The 24,167-nt window shown below is 41.4% G+C and overlaps 1 protein-coding gene across 3 annotated transcripts in view; it reads right to left on the reverse strand.

The window, feature by feature from the left end:
* Positions 1-11,854, reverse strand: part of shisa7b (shisa family member 7) — a 46,593-nt gene extending 34,739 nt beyond the window's left edge. For 2 of the 3 annotated variants that reach the window (XM_031294730.2, XM_031294729.2), the window contains exons 1-2: positions 11,484-11,854; positions 11,021-11,096 (exon numbers count right to left, since the gene is read on the reverse strand). The gene's annotated coding sequence lies outside the window, so the exon portion shown is untranslated. The remainder of the gene's footprint in view (positions 1-11,020; positions 11,097-11,483) is intronic. The other variant, XM_031294728.2, reaches the window with a different exon arrangement.
* Positions 11,855-24,167: the final 12,313 nt, after the last annotated feature.

The following is a 24,167-nucleotide window of genomic DNA, read 5'->3' on the forward strand; positions in this document are numbered from 1 at the left end:
AGTGCATGAGGGCATGCTGCAGCAGCAGCAGCAGCATATGGGCAGGGGGGTGAAGCTGCTGTAAACTCTGTCCATAAAGGGCAATGCACTGCCCTTGGTCCTGACACAGTGATGCATGTGGTGGTGGTAAAATAAAAACTGGTTTGAAAATAAAAATCCATTAACGCAGCCTAGTTTTCAGATGATAGTGTGGAGTGAGGAGTAGTTTAGAAGGCCCAAGCTTCCATTAACTCTCATCAGAACGACACTACATGATCTCATGATGATTTTCAGCCACAGTTGAGTAATCTGGTGTTTGGTGGGTTGAAGCATCACTACGGAGTTTAAAGTAGTTTAAAGCTTTAGTGCGTAACTTTTTGATATTAATGAACGTCCGTTACATTCAAGCCGTTGCCAAATGAGTTGCTACAAAGCTAATTAAGACTATCAGCTCCACACAACTCTCTCTGGATTTCTCAGTATGGCTATGTTCAGAAGATTGTGTCGTCCGGTGACTTTCCAGCGCAGAAGCTCGAGTGAAGATAATGACCTCTTCCTCCGTGTCCTCCTTGGCTACTAGCAACTGCGTGGAGGAGGGGTGGGGGCGGTGCGCTGACAGTTTTGTGACCCTTTGCCACTACTTAAAATTCCTCATGGGGCAGAAGAGTACGCACTACAGTAATACAAGTACAAGTAGTACAAGTACAGTAAGAACAAGCAATTATTTAAAAAAAAAAAACAACTCCAAAAACAAAGTGATCAAATTGCCTGTTGTCAACAGTCAAAAAATATTCTTTGTAAAATGATATTAAAAAAAAAAAAACAGCAAATGCTCACGTTTGAGAAACTGGACGTGATCGTGAATCTTTACTTGATGAATGACTTTAACAAATAATCAGCTGATCGTTTCAGTTTTGTTTCGTGAAAATGGCCATCACAATATCAAAGACGCCACAGTGACTTCATCAAATGTCTTGTTTTGTCCGACCAACGGTCCAAAACCAAATAATAAAGTACAGTACACTGTACACATGATATATATATATACACACCTTACTGACGGAAATATCACCATGTCTACAAACCCCCTTTTTTTTTTTAAATCAACAAAGAAGCTTAAGTTCTCAAAAACTATTTGTTGCTTAAAGTGCCCATATTATGAAAAAAAATAATTTGGGATTTGGGGTGTTATTTTGTGTCTCTGGTGCTTCCACACGCATACAAACTTTAAAAAAAAAAAACATCCATGCTGTTTAGAGTGAGATACGGTTTCTGAATGTGTCCTGCCTTCAGTCTCCGGGTGAGCTGGTCAAAATCTGCACGGCTTTCTACGTCACTAGCCGAGACGAGGGGCCTAGGGGGCAAAACACTGCTACAACACACACCAATTCACCCTTATCTAATAAATAAATTGTATATTGTATAGAACTACTTACATGTCCCTGTTCTGCAGGTATTCCACACAAAGTTGGAAGTATGCCCTTGTTTAGAAGAAGTCTCCCGGCTAATCCTGCCTTGTACAGGTCGAAGTTGCAGAAACAGCTAGCTAGCTCATGTAATCCTTACCTTGCTACAGAGCATGTGCGACCGACAACAAAGATCTTACAGAAGTTGCGAGGTCTCACTCTGTAGCTAAAACAGAGACCTGAACACAGGGTGAAAAGAGGAGCTGCAGCAATGTGCAGTACAACAAAAACATGGTGTTTTTGGAAAATTAAACCATGTAAACCTATTCTGGTACGATCTGAAATTACAGTTATGATCCTGAAAATGAGCATAATATGGCCACTTTAAAAACAAGCAGCTGGACATATTTGTTGACATATTTGCTGGATGAATTACTCAAAATTACCAATCCACTAATACAAATGTTTTCTATTCAACGCATCGACTCATCAACTAATCATTTCATAACAGATACAATAAGGAAATACAAATTCAATTAAGCTAATTCATTATCCCCTGCGGATGTTAAAAAAAAATACATGTTCAGATAAGAAAGGACAGACAACTGACAGGAATTAAGGCATCAAGGAAGAGCCAGCTAACTCCTGGGACCGTGAATCTGTAGTGTGACGGTCACCGTTATCTAACTGTATTTAAATACGACCATTTTAAAGCTGCTTTGAAAGCAGATAACCGCAGCGATTTGGAGAGTCCTCGAGTTTGGGAACGCCCGACTAGAAGCTCTGAAGATTATGACTCAGATGCCAAAGCATCCTGAAACTCTCTGTACCTGCACTCCCTCGACAACGGAGAAGATTTAGTTGTTACGTCATGGTACGGCAGTAAGATTTTCCGGTTCCCATCGTAAAACCTGCGACGTTTTATGTTAGCGTCAGGTGTCCACCCCTCTGAAGCCTCGTTTACTTTGTCTCATTTTCAGTGACAAGTGGTAAAATACAAATCATTGACACGTGCTTTTAGGATCTCTGCTACTGCTCTGCTCTGGTCCAACTGGCCTACTTCACATGGTCTCTCCGTGCATAACAGCCTGCCCCAATTCCTGAAGACACACGCCACTAGAAAGCCATCCTCTAACATCAGGAGACTCACTTTGCAGTATTTCCGGTCTGAGTTTGCCCAAAGCAGCCCAGTTCACACCTCGCCTCACCCTGAGTGTAGGTTTCAGTTGTTATTACACACACACACACACACACACACACACACACACACACACACACACACACACAGTCAGCTCTATTGCTATCCCTAAATAATCCTACAGATGACGGTTGTTGACAGGTTTTCTTCTTTAAAGTCTGACGGCTCTGAAGTTTGATCTGGTCAGTAAAAACCACTAAAAGCTAGGGATGTGACGATGCGTCGTGAATCGATTCAAAAAATCTATTTAAATGTGTAAAGATTACAACCGCGATGCAATTTTTAAACAGCCCGGGGCGTGACGCTAGCTAACGACTAGCTGCACTTTAAGACAACATGGACGCTGCCGCTGTATAGTGTTGCCTTTGGGTCCGGCTCTGTAAGCTTGTGTTGCGTTCAATGTTGCTGTAAAATACCCTTTTGCCATCTAGTGTTTCTTCTTTGTCCCTGTCAATTAATAAAATAATAAAATTTAATTTATGCTTAACATCAACTACGAGATGATTGTGTCTCAAGTAGAAGTCTGCAACCCGACCCAAAGATCTGACACAAATCTGACCTGAATGTGTCAGGCTGAACACAGCTGAATGATTAAATGGTCATATAAAGGTATTACTTGCACACAGCTACATCCCCATTTACACACACACATGCACGCATGCACGCACGCAACAGGAGCGATACCAATAGATTCATGTGTTAAAGGAGTACTGCTGCGTTAAGTTGGCAAACTTGCAAAACACAGATTTGTTTAAAGAATGGTTGAAATCAATCAAGCAGCAGAGGCTGGGGCTACATTTCCCATAATGCATTATGATAGAATCTTTTGTTAAATCATTCCTGTCTGTTAAATGTCCAAATGTCCATGCTCTGTTTCCTACTCCTCATGGCAAGTAAACTGATTATGGTGCGTTTTAATCTGTGGAATGTCCCTTTAACATCTTACAGTCAGTTCACCAGTTAAAGGCATGGTTGGTAATTATTTCCAATGTTAAATTTTTTATATATTGCTTGAATTGGTCTTTACACCCGGACAGCAATAAATACGTTTTCGGCACTAAAAAAGGAGTGAAAAACATCTGTCATCTGAAGCTGCTGTAATCCTGTAAAAAACACCCACCAATCGCTGCCTCGCGGTCCGCTTGGAAAGAACCAATGAAATGCCTCCTTGCCCCGCTACGCATACTCTATCCCTCCCGTGTACGAGCCTGAGTTTAATGGCCGTTACAGACCAATCAGATGGCCGACCGTTGGCAGAAAAGGCAGTTGGACTTATCAGTCTCCCCGAGTTGGTCAAAAAAATTGCCTCGGAACACACCAAAGCGACGAGACGTTATACGTCTCCATGACAGCAGGCGGCGCTGATCTGTGTTGTCGCCCAAAACTGAAAACCGGCAGCTGATTGGACGAACGTGTCATGTGGGTCTGGCTGCTGCTTCCGGATTTGGGATTTTTCAACCGGCCATCAATGGCGACTCATTCAGAATACGATCTCATATTGTACTAAAATAGTTCACCGAAGCGTGTTTCTGAAAACATTTGAAGCGAGAAATAGGCCGTGCAGTTGCTGAATCCGTCTTCATTTCAGATCAACAAAGGTCAGTTTAAAAGATTTTCGTCAGATTTTGAGAGGCTTGGTCACGCTCATCCCGCTTGCCATTTCCGGGTGAGTCCCGACTGCCCTGTCTCCGACTGAGCATGTCAGGTCGGCCAAAATGAAGGCCGACGGCTCCTCCAACGGACGACGGCACGGAACACACACTGAACAGACTCGAGTCACTGACCTCGTCAGACTGTCCCAACGGCCGATTATCAGCCCGGTGTGTAGCTGCCTTAGTGCGCGCCGTCGGAAGCACTGCATTACAATGTCACAAACATTCGGTATGATAATATTAGGTGTGTGCTTACCGGTGAATGAGACATGAAGTCAAATTGTGGTGCTTTCTCCGCTCTGCTCTGAAGCAGCGGTGCTCGTGCACGTCTGTGTGTGGCTCGGAGCCCCGGGGGCAGGGGGAGGGGTAAGACCGAGCCCCGAGGAGATGCCACTTTAAAATCTTCCTAGCGTTTCAACATTTCCAACCCTGCCTTTAACACTGCTTCATCCCGAGGGGCCATTTCTTTTTCTACCCACAAACATAAATAAGCATTTCCTACTAAAACTGAAACTAGTGAGGAGATGAGGTCCCCATCTCACTGTGGTTACTAAATGTCTCGGCTTGTGCTGAATATAATAACAGTACTGGACAAAGACAATAGTTAGAGTTGAGTGCGCTTCCACAATCCATAGTACGTTTGCCAAATTAAAAACAGCAGCAGGTACAACTCTTAGCATTATTCAGCAGTATTCAGTCCCTCCAGAAAAACGCGATTATGCGATCGCATAATTCAATGCATAAATCAGCCAAAGTCCGCATATTTATGCGGGGGGCCGCATTTTTTCAAATACGTCGCACCGCATAAATTGCCGATTTCCGCGTAAAATATGCGGGGCTTGCATGATTTCATAATCCCCGCATTTTCGCTGCAAAAAATGGTCACATATATCTTAGCAGGAAGTTGAAAAATGTTGCGTTTACGTCACACAAGAGCAGCCATTTTCCCCTGTTGCCATGTGAACGTTATGAAGTGACGTAATTACGCGACGTGAACATCATCGAAAAGCTGCAAACCCCGCGATGAAGCCATGATGAAACCGCGGTTTTTGCAAGTTCCCGCAATTTCATCGCATCAAACTGCATAAATATCACGCATATTCCATCGCATTTTTTAAGAAAACGTGCCGCATAATCAAGGATTATGGCCCGCAACAATCACAAAAAAACTCCGCATTTTTCTGGAAGGACTGAGTATTAGCAACCAGACAAAGCCTCACAAATACCAATACCGAGTACAAACTGGACTTGTTTAAGATGCAGGAGTCTGGGACAGGCCTGAGTGACGGCAAGTTCCTCCCAAAATTGTGAATTCTTCCTCAAACCTAACCAAAACTGGTTTGTGAAAAACTGGCACCTATGCTTGGTTGTACAGTGACAAAGCACAAAGTAGCACTGCAATAAAATAAAATTCAGTGAACCAAACAGGGCAAACACAATGTGCAAAAAAAAAAAAAATTATAACTCTGTAAAATAAAGCAACTATGAAAAAGAAAATGTTAAATCAATAAGAACAAGGTGAATCACTGTTCGTGTGATATGTAAATGTTATTGACAGCATCATGCACTCTCAGTTTATTACACCATATGCTCTCAATCATAACTGTGAAGCAGATAGTGATAGTCACTGTGAATGACGACAATTGTGAGATATCACACCGATTTATTTGCCGTTAGTCGGCCTGCGAAACCACTTTGAATATTTCTCTGAAAGATTATCGACGATATCATTTGCCAGTCTGATCTGGGCGATAATTATTCCCCTGCCATGGAAACAGTGGTGTCATTTTTCTTAGCGACAGCTTCAGAAGGCGTAAATAAAACAAAAACGTTTTGCTGGAATGTATGTGCAGCAGTGGGATGTTGTCCCATCTGTTGGAAGTGGTAAATATGAGTGGGGGGGGGGGGCCCTCACAGAGCTGCACCTCCCTCACAGCAAGAGGAAGGTGTCGGTCCAGCGAAGGGCATTTTCAGCTCTCATCGCACCGGTCGTACACAACGCCAGGCCTGAGAGCAATGACTAACCGCTTGGTAAATACTTTTGGTTTGAACAGAGGGCACTTGGTGGCCGCTCTGCTTTGCCGAGACAGTGACACTGGCAAGCAACAACAAAACAAGTCAACAAAAACAATCTTTGTAACAACAACCACTCCTGCCAAGAGTCTTCCCAGGAAAAGAAAAAGAAGTAGTGGAAAGAAACCAGATAAAGTCATTACATGAATATAATTGAGGAGTTGCACTGTGTGTGTGTGTGTGTGTGTGTGTGTGTGTGTGTGTTGCGCACTATGATCATCAAAACTCTTTGAATTATCTAAGCAACTACTACAAGCTGTACATGCGAGTGGATCGGAAAAGGTTTTTAAACTAGCAAAGGACACTGCGCATTGTTTCCTCTTATTGTACAAGCTAATTAAAAAAAAAAAAATGTAATGCCAAATATCCATAGAGTTTCCCCTATATTTATTCTGCAGCGATGCACCGCTGTGAGTCCATGAACAAGGTAACTGTCTGTGGTTAGTGTACATCTGTAAAAGCAGGACAGTCGAGTGTGTTATCTAAACTGTCTCAGAAATAACTGCGATAAACAATATAATTGTCTCTTTCCAGACTGATCTCACGAAGCGGCGTATGTGTGACGCGCCAATTGGTATGCCGTTATTGGCGTGCTATGAAGACGCACGCTTTTCAGCGCGTTTATCAACGCCGTTTGGCCTCCGTTGACTTATATTACCTTGACTTAGACATACACGCAGATAGCTCAAAATGTGTACAGATAACACGCCACTTGGCTTCAGGGAAGTGGTGTGTATGTTTGCGCGAAGTCATGATATCACGTTGCTCTTTCAGTCAAATTCAAAAACAAATATTTATTTATTACTTTTTGTTTTTTAACTAATTAAATTTTTGAATGAATCCTAGGATACATATTTTGGTTATATATCCCTGTTACGTGACCCAGGTAATGTAATAAAACAAATACACAGCCCAAGTAAACCACGTCTCTTTATTATCATAACATTTTTTTTCTAATTGTATCCCCCCTTGTGATTTTTGCCAACAACTAACAATTGAAATAATAATAACATATATAGTCCGACCAATAATCACTTGTATAATTACAATTTGGCATATCTAAACAAAATCAACAATTACCAGTAATACGCCTCAGCTAAAGTTAGCAATTAATTGCGGTTAAACAAAGAAACCGTGATTATGTAAAAGAATTGACAAGCAGACACTTATATGTAATAATGGTCACAGGCCTATACAGGATGGCCTAATACACTCACATGTGTTAAAGTGATAATCTCATACTATATGTTGTCATATCACATAACACTATTAGATGTCTTTGGTTGTTGTTAGAGACGTCTTGAGCTGATCAGATCACTATATCTTGATCGGGACATTCCTACTTGTGCTTGACAGTCCCAGTTTAATCATGTACTACAGAGACTCAGTGTTTTTAAAACGGTCCTGGTTACAGAAGTGATTTTCCCCATTTCATTGCTCCGTTTACGTTTCAGAAAATGCTCGTATTGGAGTAGGGCTGCACGATATTAGGAAAATATCTAATTGCTTATTGGAGGGAATGATCATTTTTGTATTATTATTCTCATTTTCATAAAAAAATAAATAAATAAATAAATAAAATAAAAAAGATTGCAGTGTGATTTTTTTTGCGAGGATCTGTACCAAACAACGATTTTTTCTTTAGTCTGTAGGATACGATTTGTAGGCCGGGACGTCTCTGCAGCACCACAGTACTTTATTTTAGAATGGTTTGACACATATTTTGCCTTTAACAAATATTGCACCCCCCCCCCCTGCGATTTGGATATTGCACTGGTCCATATTGCGATTTCGATAAAATTGCGATTAATTGTGCAGCCCTATATTGGAGTTTTAAGCGATTTTAAGAGATAAATCGTGACCATAAAACATTTGATTCGGCGCAAAACGAAACATTTTGAAAACAGAAAAAATAAGTCAAAAGATACAGGACTGTGTACATAAACGATCATAGGCTTCAATGATAAAAGATGTTTTTCTTAAAGCAAGGGTGACTTCATACGGGCTTGTGGCTTCAACAAGGGCAATAAACCATCCTTTCACAATCTCGTAGTGAGCGGTTAAGTCTAGCCCTTTTGTCAAACCACTACCAGCTAATCGTGATTTATTATCCTGGGCACAATAGCAGGAGTTTTTCTTATTCGCAGGAAATTATAGGCGCCGTTGGCACAGGAGCAATGTGCCAGATTCAAACAATAGAAATCCACATATTCTGAAGCTGTGAGAGATTGGCTGAAAGCTTGTTTTTTCCCCCCATTCAGTAGTGAGGTCGTCCAAAAATACAAACAAACCTACAGAGTCACTTAAATCCCAGGCAGTGAAAATAAATGTTCTACTTTGCCTTTGCATAAGGCATGCGATTGACTCCGTCTACATAGCTTTAAGTCCAGTCATGCAGCCTCTGAATGTGCTTCACTGTTAATTGTCTACATTCCCAGCTGACATGGAGACAGCCAGCATTGAGCCCAACCAGGTCAGCCATATGTCATCAATAAAAAAACGTCTGCTACAATTGGGTCATTTAAAAAAATGAGAAAAAAAAAAAAAAAAAAAAGCATTTACTTTTTGCAGAATAACGAACGTTCGTGTCACTTTGTGGAGCAGGTGAGCAAACGGCTTTGGCACTTTTTAGCAAGCGTCGTCTAAAAGACACACAGGTGTTGGATGAGGCTTTTTCCACATCAAACAGACGCACAATGAATGTCTGTCTCACATCAACGATGCCGTGGGGGAGTCACCGTACAGAACAAATACAATTGTGTTTGTTCCTGAAGGTTCTTTGTGACTGCCGAGAATACCATCAGCCATTAGTACCCACGTCCCCGGTGATGACGCGAACACCTCAGACTCTCCACAAGCCGGCGGTGAAATCCCCCCCAACATCCGGGGCGGGGGTGCAGTCAAGGCCGTTTTGTCCATGTGTGCGGCCCATTTCCAGCTCGTTCTCAGGGGTGCAGTAAAAGCCTGACCACCACCGATCAGATTAATCACAGCTGACTCATGAAACAACCCTGATGGATGGTGAAGGTGCGGACGATTCCACCTCCTCCACCACATCGGGAATAAGCCCAGCGGGCCCGGCGTCGTCGTCACCCATCATGCAACAAGGTAACATCAAAGAATAGACTACACTGCTGACTTTAAACACCAGAGTGTTGAGTACTTTGCTGAGATTTTAAAAAGGAGCAACCCCGCTCTGATACTCTGAGACTCTTACATCATCCACCTGTGATGTGCAATGCCTTTGTCATCAACTTAGTGTATACTTTTATTCCCCGTCTGCTTCCACTTCAGTCAGTGATTCCCTGCGTTCCCAGAATGCCTTTCAACAGCCCCCAGAGAGTGGGCGTGAACTTGTTGATTTTACTCAAAAGGTAGGCGTACGCAGAAACACAAACAGCCTGAAAGTGTGATCATTCAGCTGTAGGGTTATACGGATCTATAATCGCAGCAATGCCCCTCACTCAAACGCAGCATGTCCTGTGGCTGCACTGCAGTCTGGTCTGCCGAGGCTACTTGTGGGTGTACGGAGCTCTCTCTCTTCCTCTTCTGTAAAGGATGTTTACCCTCATGTTCATGGTAAACGTTGGTGTTGAAAGAGCTGCTCTCGGAAGAAGCTTCTGCTCTTTGATTTTGAGGAATTGACGTAGAAATCGTACATTCAGAGTTGATTTATTCGATTAATCAGAGGAAATCAATGTACAACAAATCTGACAACCGATTACGTCATTTATCAACAGAATGTGCAAAGTTGTAATTGGTTTCATTTGCTGCTTTACTCTTTTTTTATATATCTGTTAATTGAAAATCGTTGGGATTTTGACTGTTGGTCGGACAAACAACTTTAAAAGCAATTTAAAGACCATGTTTCTTTTTCACAACATCTTATAGACGGAACCACTTTTACGGCTATAAAAGTGTTTGAGGCTGGATTTCAATGATAATTAGTCACTTTGCTGCAAGTGAAGTATCACACCAGAATTGTTTTGATGTAGCCAATTGTAGCTGATTCTAAGTGTGTTCATTATGGAGGACAGGAAGCACTTCTCTAATGTACCCTGACTACAGTAACCCGGTGAGGCAGGTGTAGGTGTGCAGCTCTAAAAATCCTGGTTAAAACACATCCTCAACCACACAAGGCCCTGCAACCATAATGCAAGGTGATATCATCCGCAAACACACACCTACACAGACACCTACACGCATGCATGCCTAACACACACACACACACACACACACACACACACACACACACACACAACAGCAAGTTAGGTAAGGCTAGCCTGAGCACCTGTGAGCCCATGAGGCAGCAGTGCAGAAGGGGAGCAGTTAGTTTGCAGTGTTTCTCTGCATTACCAATACATTAGCATGCATGAGGCAATTATGCTCACATTGGAGCCAGGCACTCATGTCTGTCTTTTCCTTCATGACTCTAATGACACACACACACACACACACACACACACACACACACACACACACACACACAGTTTTAATCTGCATGTATGGATGCAGCTGCTGCTGCTGCATTCAGGGCATTACAGTGAGACATAAAATGGGAGGCTTTGCATTATGCCGAGGCGTTAATGTATTGTAGGCTACGTATATGGCAGCAGATGAGACAACAGCCTTATGATAAAAACCTGTTCGCCTGTCTAACACACTGCAGCACCACAACACCGACGAAATTAAGGCAGCAAAAAAAAAAATACCTGTTTTTCTTTTACGCAGGGGCTCCACAGAGAGGATGCTGATCCTATAGATGCGGCACCCGTCACCATTTTCCCCCTTTTGAAGAAACCGACAAGAAAATAGTGCCTCGTATTAATTTAACTCAAATGCGGTGGAGATAGCAGTCCCCCCCCCCCCTTTAATAAATCAATGGAGGCTCAACAATAAAGCGCAAACATTGCAGTGCCACACATGCGCTCTAGCAGTGAAAATGTGGCATCACTGACGCTTCTAAGTTAACATTATCCGTCAGGTATTATAACAATGAAAAGCATAGGGTCGACTGAGGATGTCATGATGTAAATACGACACTCGCCGACAATTTTTCCTCCTACAAATGTGACTATCTTTGAAGTTACGCACGGTTAATAACACAGCACTTCAATTGACAATTTGTAACGTTACAGCTCTGCAACAAGCAGTGCTGATAAAGGTTGTTTTTACCTGCTTTCTTCTTCGCCGTCTTCGCTATTGTGATTCCTGGATTGTGAGAGAAAATGTGTCACCTACATTTTTCATTGTAATTCCCAGGTCTGGAAGAGGAAAATTGATTAGCCGCAGTGAAGCCCCGTTCGTCGTTACCCTCCAGTACAAAAAATATCATTAAAACAAAAGCGTATAAAACCGGTGAGAGGACGCCTTTAAAAAATGTATCTTTCGAGTATTGTCACGTTATTTCAGTTTTATCGTTGCGGTGGATGTCTGTGATGCTCAAACGCTCCACGTACGGCGTTGATGTTGCTCCCTCTGTCTCTCCGTCACAAACTGCTCTCACACAGGTCCGCTGTGCTCCGTGGCCAAGTCATTGATTGGACAATATGGCACTAGCCCACGTTTGCATTCTTCAAGAACTGGAAACGATTAACCAATCATGGAGCGGGTGAGAATCTAATCGTCAGTTCTGATTGGCTGAGTCGCGTTCGAAACCGTTGGTAATTTCCTGATAAACGCGCACCTGTGACTGCACACAGTTAATGCAAATATTAATGCGCAGACCAAAAGTATTAGTCATCCTTGTTAGCTAAGGAGCTACTTATATTGCACATCTTTTTTTTCTTCTTTTTTTACATTTGACTGAACATAGCCTATATATTTTATTATAGGCTATATTTGCATTCTTATTAACAAGACCAAACCATATGCTTTTCACTTGCTACCTGTTTGGTTGTTTAGCTAGCTACTATGCTAATTGTGTTTGCTTTGGCTGGTCGTTGTCGTTTTTAATTTTTGTTTTTCAGAAATTGCCCTAGCAACCTTAAAAAATTCAGGATTCAACATTGGAGTTAACATTACATGGGTTCTTGTGATATTAACATTAGGAGAAGTTGATTGCTAGCTAACGACTAATAACAGTTCTTTTTTACAATTTGCTTCAGTAGCCCTTACTACTCTTAACATTTTTATTGTAGTAAACAAATAACATTGGGACTTGTGAGGCAGGCCTACATGAGATAAATGCATTTCCACAAATACAGTAAGGTCAGAATTAATTGGAACTACCAAAGAGTCTATGAAAAGTGAGTTCTGTGGTTTAAAGCGGACACTGTTTTTCTGGAAAGACATGATGCTGTTCAAATTTCTAAATGTATGTTTTAATGCTGTGAAACCCAGGCAGGTGACTGGATGAACCATCTATTTATCAGGTCCACCTTCACACCTAAACCACGCTCGTAGCTGCCAGTGGCTCCTCACAGGACGCTAATTGGGTCGGGTTACTGTTGTTCGGACACAAACCAGGCCCCCACATACAGCGCTCAGCCCCTCTGCTGATTTTGTCCTGTGGCCACTCAAGGAATTGCAATGAACAATCCCTCTGCGACCAACCTGTGACGTCACAACATTGTAAAGTCTATAGGCCGAACAGGAACTTGTGGGGCGGGGCCAGCGAGACAAACACTACTGTGCATAGTCGGTGGTCACATGTTACGGAAGTAAACTCGGAAGCTTTTTTTGGCAGATGCGCCACTGAGCAACTCTCATAGGAATGAACAGGGCTCCACCATTTACATTGCATCCAGGTCTAATAATACATCCATGACACAAACACATTACTTGACAGCCTGACAAGACGGATTTTAGTGTGATATGTGATCCCGTGATTCTCGCGTGATCTCGCGATATCACGAGAATCCAGCTGCCGTGCAAGGTAAGTGAACCGACCCTTTAAAAGAGAATACAGCGTACAGCGATAAAAGTATGGTAAATGCAATAACACATTATTTTCCAGGCCCACTACTCCCCATTGTAATGTGTAATCATCTGTTATGCTACAGTAATTGACTTTCCAAGATTAATGCAGACTAATAAAGGTGTGTGAATAAAAAAAATAAAAAAATAATATCTCTTCTGTGAATAAATCGGAGTTTAATATGAGTTTAGGTGGGGTTTAGAAGCTGTTCAATGTCTGCTTGATGAGCGGGAGGAAAGAAGGGAGGGTTGAGGATGCATAAGCGCCAAGTGATAATGCGGTGTCATCAGTAACCTTGACGACCGCAGCCTCTACATCTAACGTGTTAATTATGATGTTTGGGTTTTTTTGCCAGGAAATTAGCAGAGGCTTGTTCCCTGTTCTTGGCCCAGCTTTTGTGGCTCAGGCCTTTTGCCTCCATCACTTACTGCTGACTTCAACAACAAGAGAGATAATAATATGCAGATCTCTACAGCGCTCTGCCTCAAGCCCTGGCTCATATTACTTGGCAATGAATAGGTCCTGATGCAAAAGCTACAGGCAGCACCATCTTAACTCTGCAAAAGCAACATTAGCTACAGCGTGAGAGATAAAAATGCATGTTGTGTTCACATTGTAGCAGCGGCACGTCTGTCGGTTTTATAATATGCACACAAGCAAGTCAGTGGAAAATAACATGGTGACATAGGTGACCTCACGGGTCAGCAGGCAGTAAATAAAGCGTAAGATAAAGAGTGGTTCATGTCGACGCCTGTCAGTGTTTCAGCCTCTTCAATGCCACGTGGGTTGGAAAGGTTTGGAGGGAATGGGATTTTAATGGTCCTCTATATGATTTTGTCCCTTAATGATATGACAAAGGTTCCTATCTGGCCTATTCTGTTCCTATTTTTGAGCATTTTATTTATTCATGTTTATGCAAATAAATTATTTATGTTAAGGCTTAATGTGTCCCCCTGAGTTTGTCTTGCAGTTGAATTGGTCTAACCTGGGATGTAGCAAGGAGTTTAAAATACTATGGTCATAAGCATGCTTTTTTTTTTTGGTGGTGGTGGTGGGGTTGTTATATAAAATATAAGTTGATACAATCTGTCATTATTATACCGGCAGACTATTTCCACACATTATTTTATCACAAAAAGTTGAATTATTCTATTATTATTCCTAGTAGCAAGTTGCAAAAACCTCCACATCCCCTAAAATACAGAGGACATGACATGAGTGTCCTCAGTGGTTGCTGCTATGCCCTGAATGCCTGTTAACCTGCCCAAAAAATGTCATCATGGTGGGAACATTTTGTATCCTGTGGTCTCTGTTTTAGAGTTTTTTTTGACCCTGAATACTTCAGCATTTCTGGCATGAATCATAGGATTTAAATAAAGTATACTATGAACCTTCTGAAATATGTACTGCTGAACAAATGGCAGTGTGTGCGCATGTATAAAGATACATTTTCAGCCTGAAAAGTGAATGAACTCACTGTTTACAGGTTCACGTCTGCTGTTTTGTATCGAACCTCTCCAGTTGGACTCTTCAAGTTATCCTTCATTTCCATGCAGATGAATATTTTATTCCAAGTCTGTAGGTTTCAGCGGAAAGAGCGGCGCTGACCGAAGTTCAGCAGAAACACTATGGAGGAACTGCAGATGCAGAAGCTACATGTTGGTCTCTGCAGAAATAGCCAGAGGAGTTGGCACACATCCACCCAATGTTTGCCAGCTGTTCCCTCACTAAAGACAGCTCTGATAATCCTTTAATATATCTCACAGTATTATACACATATCACAGCTCATAGCAAGAATACATGACAGATTATAGTACGACATTAATATTAATTTCAGTGTAAAGTCAGAAGGTCCCTGCCGGTGTTTATTGCAGTGATTCAGCTTTAGCTCGCCTGCAGTGGATTTTCATAACAAGAGCTTCAAGTATCAATAGATCAATATCTTCACTAAACTTGCAATCATTGCACAGCTGGAGATCAATTCTGTGCAAGCACACTGAATTAAACGTGTGTGTGTGTGTGTGTGTGTGTGTGTGTGTGTGTGTGTGTGTGTGTGTGTGTGTGTGTGTGTGTTAAGACCTCACTACGGAGTGCACATAGGGAGATTTAAAGTCATTTAAAAGAAACCATTTTCGGCAGATTAATCATTCATGATTATTTATGAATAATTAATGAGGGACTCTATTTTCATTGGTGCATTGTATGGAAACAAAGAAAGTCACCAAACCCCAGAGTGACCTGAAACCTTAAACTTAAAAACGATTAGAAATCTTTAAAGGTCAGCAGATCACTGAGTGTTTGTGTCCGCTTACTTCCAGAGGGAATAAAACATGGCAGCTGTCGGAGAGAAATGAACCAAATTAAAGCTGATTCATGAAATCCATTCGTTCACCTTAAATGGTAAAAAAAAAAGGCACTCAGATTACAGAAAACAAACGTTTTTGATTCTAAAAGAGAAGCTTTTCAAACTTTCAGTTATAAATACCTGTGCTATCAACCTGTAGGCTATCACCAAATGGCGTATGGATTACTTGTCATAAAGCATTTTTTGCTTTTTTCGCACCATTGAGTCACTTGTCATTTCACACCATTTAGTCTCGACTTCAGGTCTAAGTAAGTTCAGGTTTTCTCTCTTTATTCACTGCAAGTCCAAACTGTTAGAAAACAGCTCAATTCTACAGCACATGTCTTTCAGTCTGTATATTCAAATTACAGAACTATAGAGCAACTATAGGTCCAGACTTTGGACTTAAATGTGGCTGGGGCATCTGTTTTTTTCCTCAAACGCTTCCTTAAACCTATAGTGTGTAGTTTCTGCCTGAGAAATTCTAAGTAATGACAACAACACTGTCGGCGCGTCCACATAATACAAGCCTTCCGTGATCGCGCACCGCCCCCACCCCTCCTCACCGCAGTTGCTAGTAGCCAAGGAGGACACGGAAGATAAAAAATACATGATGGACTCTTCAGAAGAGGTAATTATCTTCACTCGAGTTTCTGCACGGGAAAGTCACCGAACAACACAATCTTCTGAACACAGCCATTAGGGGTGGTACGGTTTATGAAAAAACATCCGAACCGCTCAGTTCAACTTGTCTTGGTTCGGAGCGCGTGTGTGTCGCACGTTCCGACGCATGCGCAATGTAGCCTCGTGCCCGTATGTGACCTCAGACAGTGTGGCCCAATTCCAAAGTGAGCCCTGAGGACTAAGGACTAAAGACTCACAGACTTAATTGCTCTCAGGTGCTAAGTGAGTGAGTGTGTGAGGCCACATGGGCTCAGATAGGTATAAATGGGATTGGGACAGCACTTCACGAGATCACATGTTACCTCCGCGACGTTTAATAACAAAGATGTTGCTGACACTTGCCGATTTGGGAATTTTCATTTTAAATTTGTTGCTTTCCACACGGCCAAGGCACAGGAGACGGCTGCCTGATTCAAAACATTTTCCAACTCTTGTTTTACAAGCTGGACAACAGGTCCGTTCTGTTCCGTGGTCGTGTGTTGTGCTGTTGTCTATGCTGTTGTTTACCTCATAAACAGTATGGTTTACCTTTGTAATTTCCGGATTTCCCTTTGGTCTCCACGGTAAACGTCACACCGCTTTGAACTGCAGGTAGGCTATCCCTTTGGTGAAGTCTGCATTGACTAAGCCCTTACGAATTTCACGAGAACGCGCACCAAAGTCCGTGAGTCTGTGAGTCTGGACTTTGGGATTGGGCCATTGTTTCCCTTTCGTGCGAAAGAAGAGGTGTGGAGAAGTTACCAACAAAACATACAGCGAAAGACGGTGCAAAACATTTCAGACCGTCCTGCCAACCTGTATACATTTTAACATCAACATTGTAACGTTTTTACACTCTAAAGCCGCTGAAGCGGCTGCTGTTTCAATCCTGTCAGCTCTCTGCAGCAGGCGGGGGCGGGGCTGCTCAGTTCCCCCCGCGACTGATGCGCGCACATGGTCTTTGGTGTTTTTTGCCCCCAACGGCTCCTTCCAGGCAGCGCGGCAATGGTTATGTTTAGGGTTAGCTGCCTGGAAGGCACCATCGAGCCGCGCACACACACACACACACACACACACACACACACACACAAACACACAGAGTGGATGCAGGAAAAACCAGAGATGAGATGACATAATGACCTAAATTGAGGACTCTGCGCTCGTTATTGTAAGTGCAATGATAAGTTAAAGTCCAATAAGTACTTTATCAAACCATATGAATGTGTGTCCCAGGCCAGGATAGGAAATTAACTAACAATGTAAAGATCAACAAGCCACTGACACATATGTTCAAATTTGATTCATTCAATAAATTGTTATTTTTTGTCTTAAATCCACCAGCCATTTTCATATTATACCAACTTTTTGGTAAGGTTACTAGGAAAACTCAGCCTAGAGTAATTTTATTCTCCCCAAAACAAGTTTCCTTTTAAAGAACTATACAAAACAAATCGCAACTTTTTTTTATGTTTAACGTATTCTGACTTATTCAAAAGACGGAGCTTTAAGAGTTCATCTCTTTTTCTTTTAAAGGATACAATTTTTGTAAGAGCTACACTGAAGTTGGCAGTTTGATAAATGCAAGTTATTTCAATTGATATTCTGTAATATTTTAATCTTTGTGTGCTAAAAAGGCACATAAGTTCCTGTAGAGAAATCCAGAGAGAGTTGTGTGGAGCTGATAGTCTTAATTAGCTTTATAGCAACTCATTTGGCAATGGCTTGAATGTAACGGACGTTCATTAATATCAAAAAGTTACGCACTAAAGCTTTAAAATATCGATATTTGGCACCATCATCGATTCTCGTATCGCACGAAGGACAACAATTTATTGCCCTATCGATATTTTGTCCCACCCCTATATGGAACATACAACAGTTATAGATCGTCATCAGTAAAGAATTGTGGTTGAAAAAGATGATTCTTCTGTGGATAAAAATGCAATAACAGAAAACTGGAAAAGAAAGAAAAAGCTCAACAGAGAGAGATTTCTTTTCAAGAGCAAAATTAGAGCATGTGGAGGAGGAAGATATGGCCGAGCAGATATGATTCAGAGGGGGCAGCGTGATGTGAGGTAGCCTACTTCTTGAAGAAATGAACCTTTAATGATCCCCTTGGGGATTCAGTCCGCCCGTCAGCAGAGGATGAGGTGTTCTGATAAGACGAGGAAGGGCAAACTCTCAGGTCTCATGCAGCCGACAACAAGGCATTAGTGGACACCTGATTTGTTTGCTCTGGCCTTTCTCAACCCCCCCCCTCCCTCTCCCCCCTCCTCCCCCCCGTCCCCCCTCTGTCTCCCCAACTCTCTCCTCTGGACAGGAAATCAGTAAAACTCCCCAGAGGGTTTCTGTACTCAACATGGCTGCTGTCGGGTGCGTGTGGGAGAGCGAGCGCCGTTGTCTGCTAGATAAGTCCAAAGATAAGGGGATGTGATCTGGACTTAATGAGGCTCGTATTAGACTGTAATTAAATAACAGTCGTCAAACATAATGGAGGTTTTCTGCCTGAACACAAAAACTATGAACTATGACATGAAAGTTTGTAGTTTACAGCAGTCCCAGACTATATTACTAGAAAGAATAGTTCGACATTATGGGAAATACGCACATTCACTTCTTTTGCCGAGAGTTAGATGTGAAGATCTATGTTACTCTTATGTCAGTACGTTAAGTAGGCCTATTAAGACAGAGCCAAGATGCGATTAGCTTAGCTTAGCATAGACTAGACATAGACAAGACTCAGAGTAAAGGCCCGTACACATCTGGGTCTTTTTTGTGTGCGATTAATCAAAAAATCATGAGTACTTCTAGCAGAACGCAAATGTATGATGATAAAGCGTAATTTTTTTTGCCGAACAAAGTTGAGTTTTCTAAACTTTTGCTCCTCAAATATAAAACAACAACACGGAGGCTCCGATCCAAGACGGCAAACTTTATTACTCCTTTTAACCTTGACAATGGCAGTGTATGCCAGATCCATTTCTTTTGTTCTTACATTTCACAATAAAAGCCCAAGACATACACTACATAACTCTAACTCAAATTCAGTCAGAGCATTGTGCTAAAGGAAACTCAATAATAACTGCTGCTTTTCTGGAGAATTAATGTGCATTCAGACACAGCATTTACATAGAAAACAACAGGTGCTGCTATGCTGCCTTGAGAATTGAACTATAGAAAATGAATATGATTCTAAACTAGGCTTCGCCATGCGCCGCTTTAAATTATTCGCTGGGACAGCAACCGAAATGCTGTTGGGACTTTTCCACCAAGATAGAAGCCAGAAGTTCTGTAGTTAACATAGATTATTATGTAATTTTTTCAAATTTTCTTGGAATGAAAATAGTAGACGTGAAAGATACAATGCCAGTGTCACATAATTATTAGTGTTGGTATTAGCCATATTAGTTGTTAGTTCCCTGATGGGAAACCGAATGAAAAATAGGAAAACCAAGGGAAACCTGGCAGAGTTTATTCCAGAAAAAAAGCCATTATTTCAAAACCGCAAAACAATTTAAACAACTTAGCCAAGTCTTCAGAAGACTCAACTTGAACAAGATATACCACGTGTTCTTTATTTTGTGCTCATGTTGTCAGTGTACGTGTTTTTTTAAATGGTGGAACCACACTCGGTGTATCTCAGATGTTGGACACATTTGTAGAAAAAGTTCTTGAGGCTGTTGTAATCTCATTACAGGATACATGTACCAAATAATGGTGACGTAAATCTCGTCTTTGATCCGACAGATGTTTCATCTCTTGTACATGTTGTTGTTCGCTAAATCAATCAAGCCAATAAATGAGTCGTGTTGTCGAAGCGTCAGGACACTGTTGATTGTGGGACAGCTTGTTGCTGTCTCTGCTGTCCTGCTCTGATGTGATGTTCTGTGATTGAGTCATAGTTTAGATTCCCCTGCAGGCTGTTTTCATGTCCTCCCTCCAATCAGAGGCCAGAGACTGGAACAACACAGTACGAGCTGCCGTGGAGCCTCGGCGGTCTGAAGTGCAGACTGACTCTCTACCTGATCTTATACTTCTATCCCTGTGATTACCAACCAGGGGTTCTTGTACCCCAGGGAATACTACTGCAGTTTCCAGGGGTACGTGCAAATATTGTTAGAGTTGCTCAACTTATTTGTAAAAATATAAATTATGATTTGAATAAAAGAATATATCCACATATTAACATTAAGTCAACTGTAACACCTGAACACCACATGTTGCAGTTATGTAGCCTAAGGGTGTAAAAAACTAGTTAGAAAGCAAGCACAGAAGTTTAGCTAAAAGTAATGAAATAAATGGTAGAAATAACTAGCTAAAAGTAAGGACTAAACTGTTCGAATTATTAGCTACAGGAATAGAGAAACAGATAAAATAACTAAAAGTTGAAATAGTTAGCTAACCGGTGAAATAGTTAAAAGTAATGGATACATGGTAGAAATAACTAGCTAAAATTAAGGACTAAACTGTTCGAATAATTAGCTACAGGAATAGAGAAACGGATAAAATAGCTAAAAGTTGAAATAGTTAGCTACCGGTTGAAATGGTTTGCTAAAAGTAATAGATAAATGGTAGAAATAAATAGCTAAAAGTAATGGCTAAACAGTTCAAAAGATTAGCTAAAAAGTAATGAAGAAACTGATAAAATACCTAAAAGTTGAAATAGTTAGCTAACGGTTGAAATATATTCAGCTAACGGTTGAAATAGTTAGCTAAAAGTAATGGACATATGGTTGAAACATTGAGCATTACTCCAAGGAGTAGCCCTAGGGTAGTAGTAGTACAATTGCTGACCAAACCGACCTTATTGACAGTTCAATTGTATGAAAATAATAACAATATCCACTTTTATATAATGAATAGTGTTATACATTTGGAAAATACATTGGGAATCGATCTAGCTGTTGGGGTACCCTGGACCAAAAAGATTGGAAACCACTGTTCTATCCCATTCCATCTCATCTCCATCCCGTTTCATAATATATAAAGCTAAACGTGCATTAAAACCTAAGTGAGAGGCTGCTGAGAGGATTTCTGGAGCTGTGGTTTTCGCAGTATAAGCAGCTATGCAGAGCCTCCGGCAGCTCAGAATGTAATCGCAGGACTGGGAAACTTTCTCAGGGCATTTTCCAATGTCTGCTTCAGCACCACCACCTCCAACGCTCATCTCTATAGTAACATGTATGAATGGATGAGTGTCAAGGCGGTAGAATGTAGGTCAAAGCAAAGATGGAGTCCTTTAGCACGCAGGAAGGTATGCATAAGAGAAATACTCTTGAAAATTAAGAGTTAAAGAGATTTCTTGAGATGGTGTTTCATATTTTAAGACAACACAACATCTGATTATCTTTGTGTGGAAGGAGGAAAATAAATCATTATGTTCAGCCTTTACATCACTTCCTCCGGGGCAGGATGGATGGATGGAGGGAGGGAGGGGGTGTTTGGCGCTGCAGTCAGCACAGCCCTGCTCTCAGTGGTGGACCTGCCAGACCTCAGTACAGTCAACAGACAGGGATGAGTCAAAGTGTCCTCTGGCCAGCAAAGAGTGCGTCACTCATACACATGAGCAAACACATGGAGACACACATACACACTCTTCCACTCACACTCACACGTACAACCCATATGCAAAGGTGCCAATATCGCCCAGCGAAAACCCTGTATCTCCAAAATGTGAAATATGAGAAACAAAAATGCTGCTGAGCATCATGTGAGTTCATCCTGTTGGTTTAAAAGCAAATGGTTTTCTTAATTTAAGCCTAAACTTAAATTGAAGTAAAGAGATGGGGATTCTTATTTTTAGCTTTAGCCACATTTCTAAGAACGTTAACATCTGACTTTATAGCCAAAAGCTGACAGGAAGTTCTTTGACAACATTCAACACAACATACATCATATCAGGGGACAAAGACAAATAACCAAGGCTGTATTTGAAGCCATTTCTACTACTAACAGTATGTACTGATTTGGCCAAAATGTAGCATGTAGTGTGCAAGCAAAAGCCAAAATCTGCAGTATGCCAAAAATACCCGGATGTTGTAATGATTCGGAAAAAATCTCCAGTATGCATCGGACCAATACCTCGCCTACTGTGTCCCACAATGCAAAGTAAATAAGTAAGTAGCAGTGTTGTAGTAGGCTACTCGAGATCGGCCTCTCTCGAGACCACTTTTTGAAGGTCTCTGTCTCGTCTCATCGATTGCATTTTCTCAGTCTCAGATAAAGAGGACTCTGGATTTTATTTCAAGATCGCCTTTTGATTATTTTATCAAGGCATTTCTCATTATGCACATATGGCAATAAAAGAGGTGAATGAAGAAGAATCCTAATTTGTTTTCTGTGGGTGTTTTCATGGAAATTTTGATCTTTCAGATCAATTTGAGAACTGCCTATGGTTAGCATTGTTCACATTTCATCGTGCCATGCGATGTGGGACTCGCACTGGTCTGGTCTTGGTCTTTACTCGGTCTCAACCCATCAAAGTCTTGGTCTTGACTCGGTCTTGATTCACTCTGGTCTTGGTGATGACTTGGTTTCGGTGGTCTTGACTACAACACTGGTAAGTAGTAAGTACGTCTCGTCTCGAGAAATTAAACAGTGAAACAGCAACCATTAATGAGTTTCAGAGAATACAAACAATGGAATTAGTTCATATATTAAATGCAACGTATGGCAGGGAAATGTACTGTACATTTGAACCCATACTCGGTACTAAAAGTCTGGAAATCGGTAACATTACAACAACATATGCATTGCAACAGCAGTGCACCTACTGTGTTCTTGCACACACCCCCACAATTTCTCACACCCACTCTCCTGCTTGACGATCACTTGGACCCATTCACACATTTACACAAACACACTTCCAAAAAGCATGCATACAAAACTGCCAACTCCCCTTATAACCCCGCTTCCAAAAGAAAAAGAAGTAATAAAAACATCTGCAGGCAGTGACCCAGGGTCATGTTGTTATGATGCGGCATACATGCAGTCATCCAAGAAAAAGCGAGCGAGCGAGGGAGGGTGAGTCTCTGCAGCAAAACACGGCCATATGGCGACAACATCTCCATATGCCGCGGTTTACACGAGGTAAAACTGTGTGAGGAGTAAACAAGCGTGGCTCAGCCACATGAAAGCAGCCAGGGTGTAAATAAGTAGGGCGGTAGAGGCCCGGGGAGGGGGAAGCTCACCACCGAGATGCCCTTTAGCAACACAGCTAACTCCTGGTAGCTGTGAAGGAGCCGCTCAGTGGACGACAGGGGAAGCTGCAATGTGTTCTGGGAAAAAAAAGAAAGGTGTGAATGTGTGACTGTGTGAGGAAGAGTAACATCTCTTCAATGAATGATCCAAAAAAAATGATCAGAGTATCACTTTAATATTATTATTTAGTTTTTTTTTTTTTTATTATCATTATTAGCACTTTAATTGTTATCATTTATAAGCAGTGTAACGTTTAATTAATGGTTTAAAGCACATACACACACATTTTAGATTTTTATGCACAAGTCTGTGCTTCACTTGATGGCTGTAAGATGAAATTAAAAGTCCAACGCGATGGAGTAAAAAATATGTGTAGAACTTTAATGTGATTTTAAATTTCTACATATTCTCTATTGGCTTCAAGTGAAATTATAGATTTAGAAACGTGTGCTTAAACTGTCAAAAGTAAAAGTAGTCAGTGTGCAAAATGGTCTTTTAATGAGCGTTACATTGACATGAATGCATAACATCCTGCATAAGTACATTTACTGTACATTTTAATATTGTAGCAGGAGCAAGTGGAGCTGATTATATCTACTTTATATAGTGTTGGGCGGGTAAATATTTTATTGAATATGTTTTAATGTAAATGTTTTACAATATCTGTAAAAGAACTAGTACCTACAGCCATCAAACAAATCGTCGCCGTCGGGTGAAAACCTTGTATGTCCA

This window comes from Sander lucioperca, chromosome 16 (genome assembly GCF_008315115.2).
Source record: "Sander lucioperca isolate FBNREF2018 chromosome 16, SLUC_FBN_1.2, whole genome shotgun sequence".
In the NCBI taxonomy this organism is placed as follows: Eukaryota; Metazoa; Chordata; class Actinopteri; order Perciformes; family Percidae; genus Sander; species Sander lucioperca.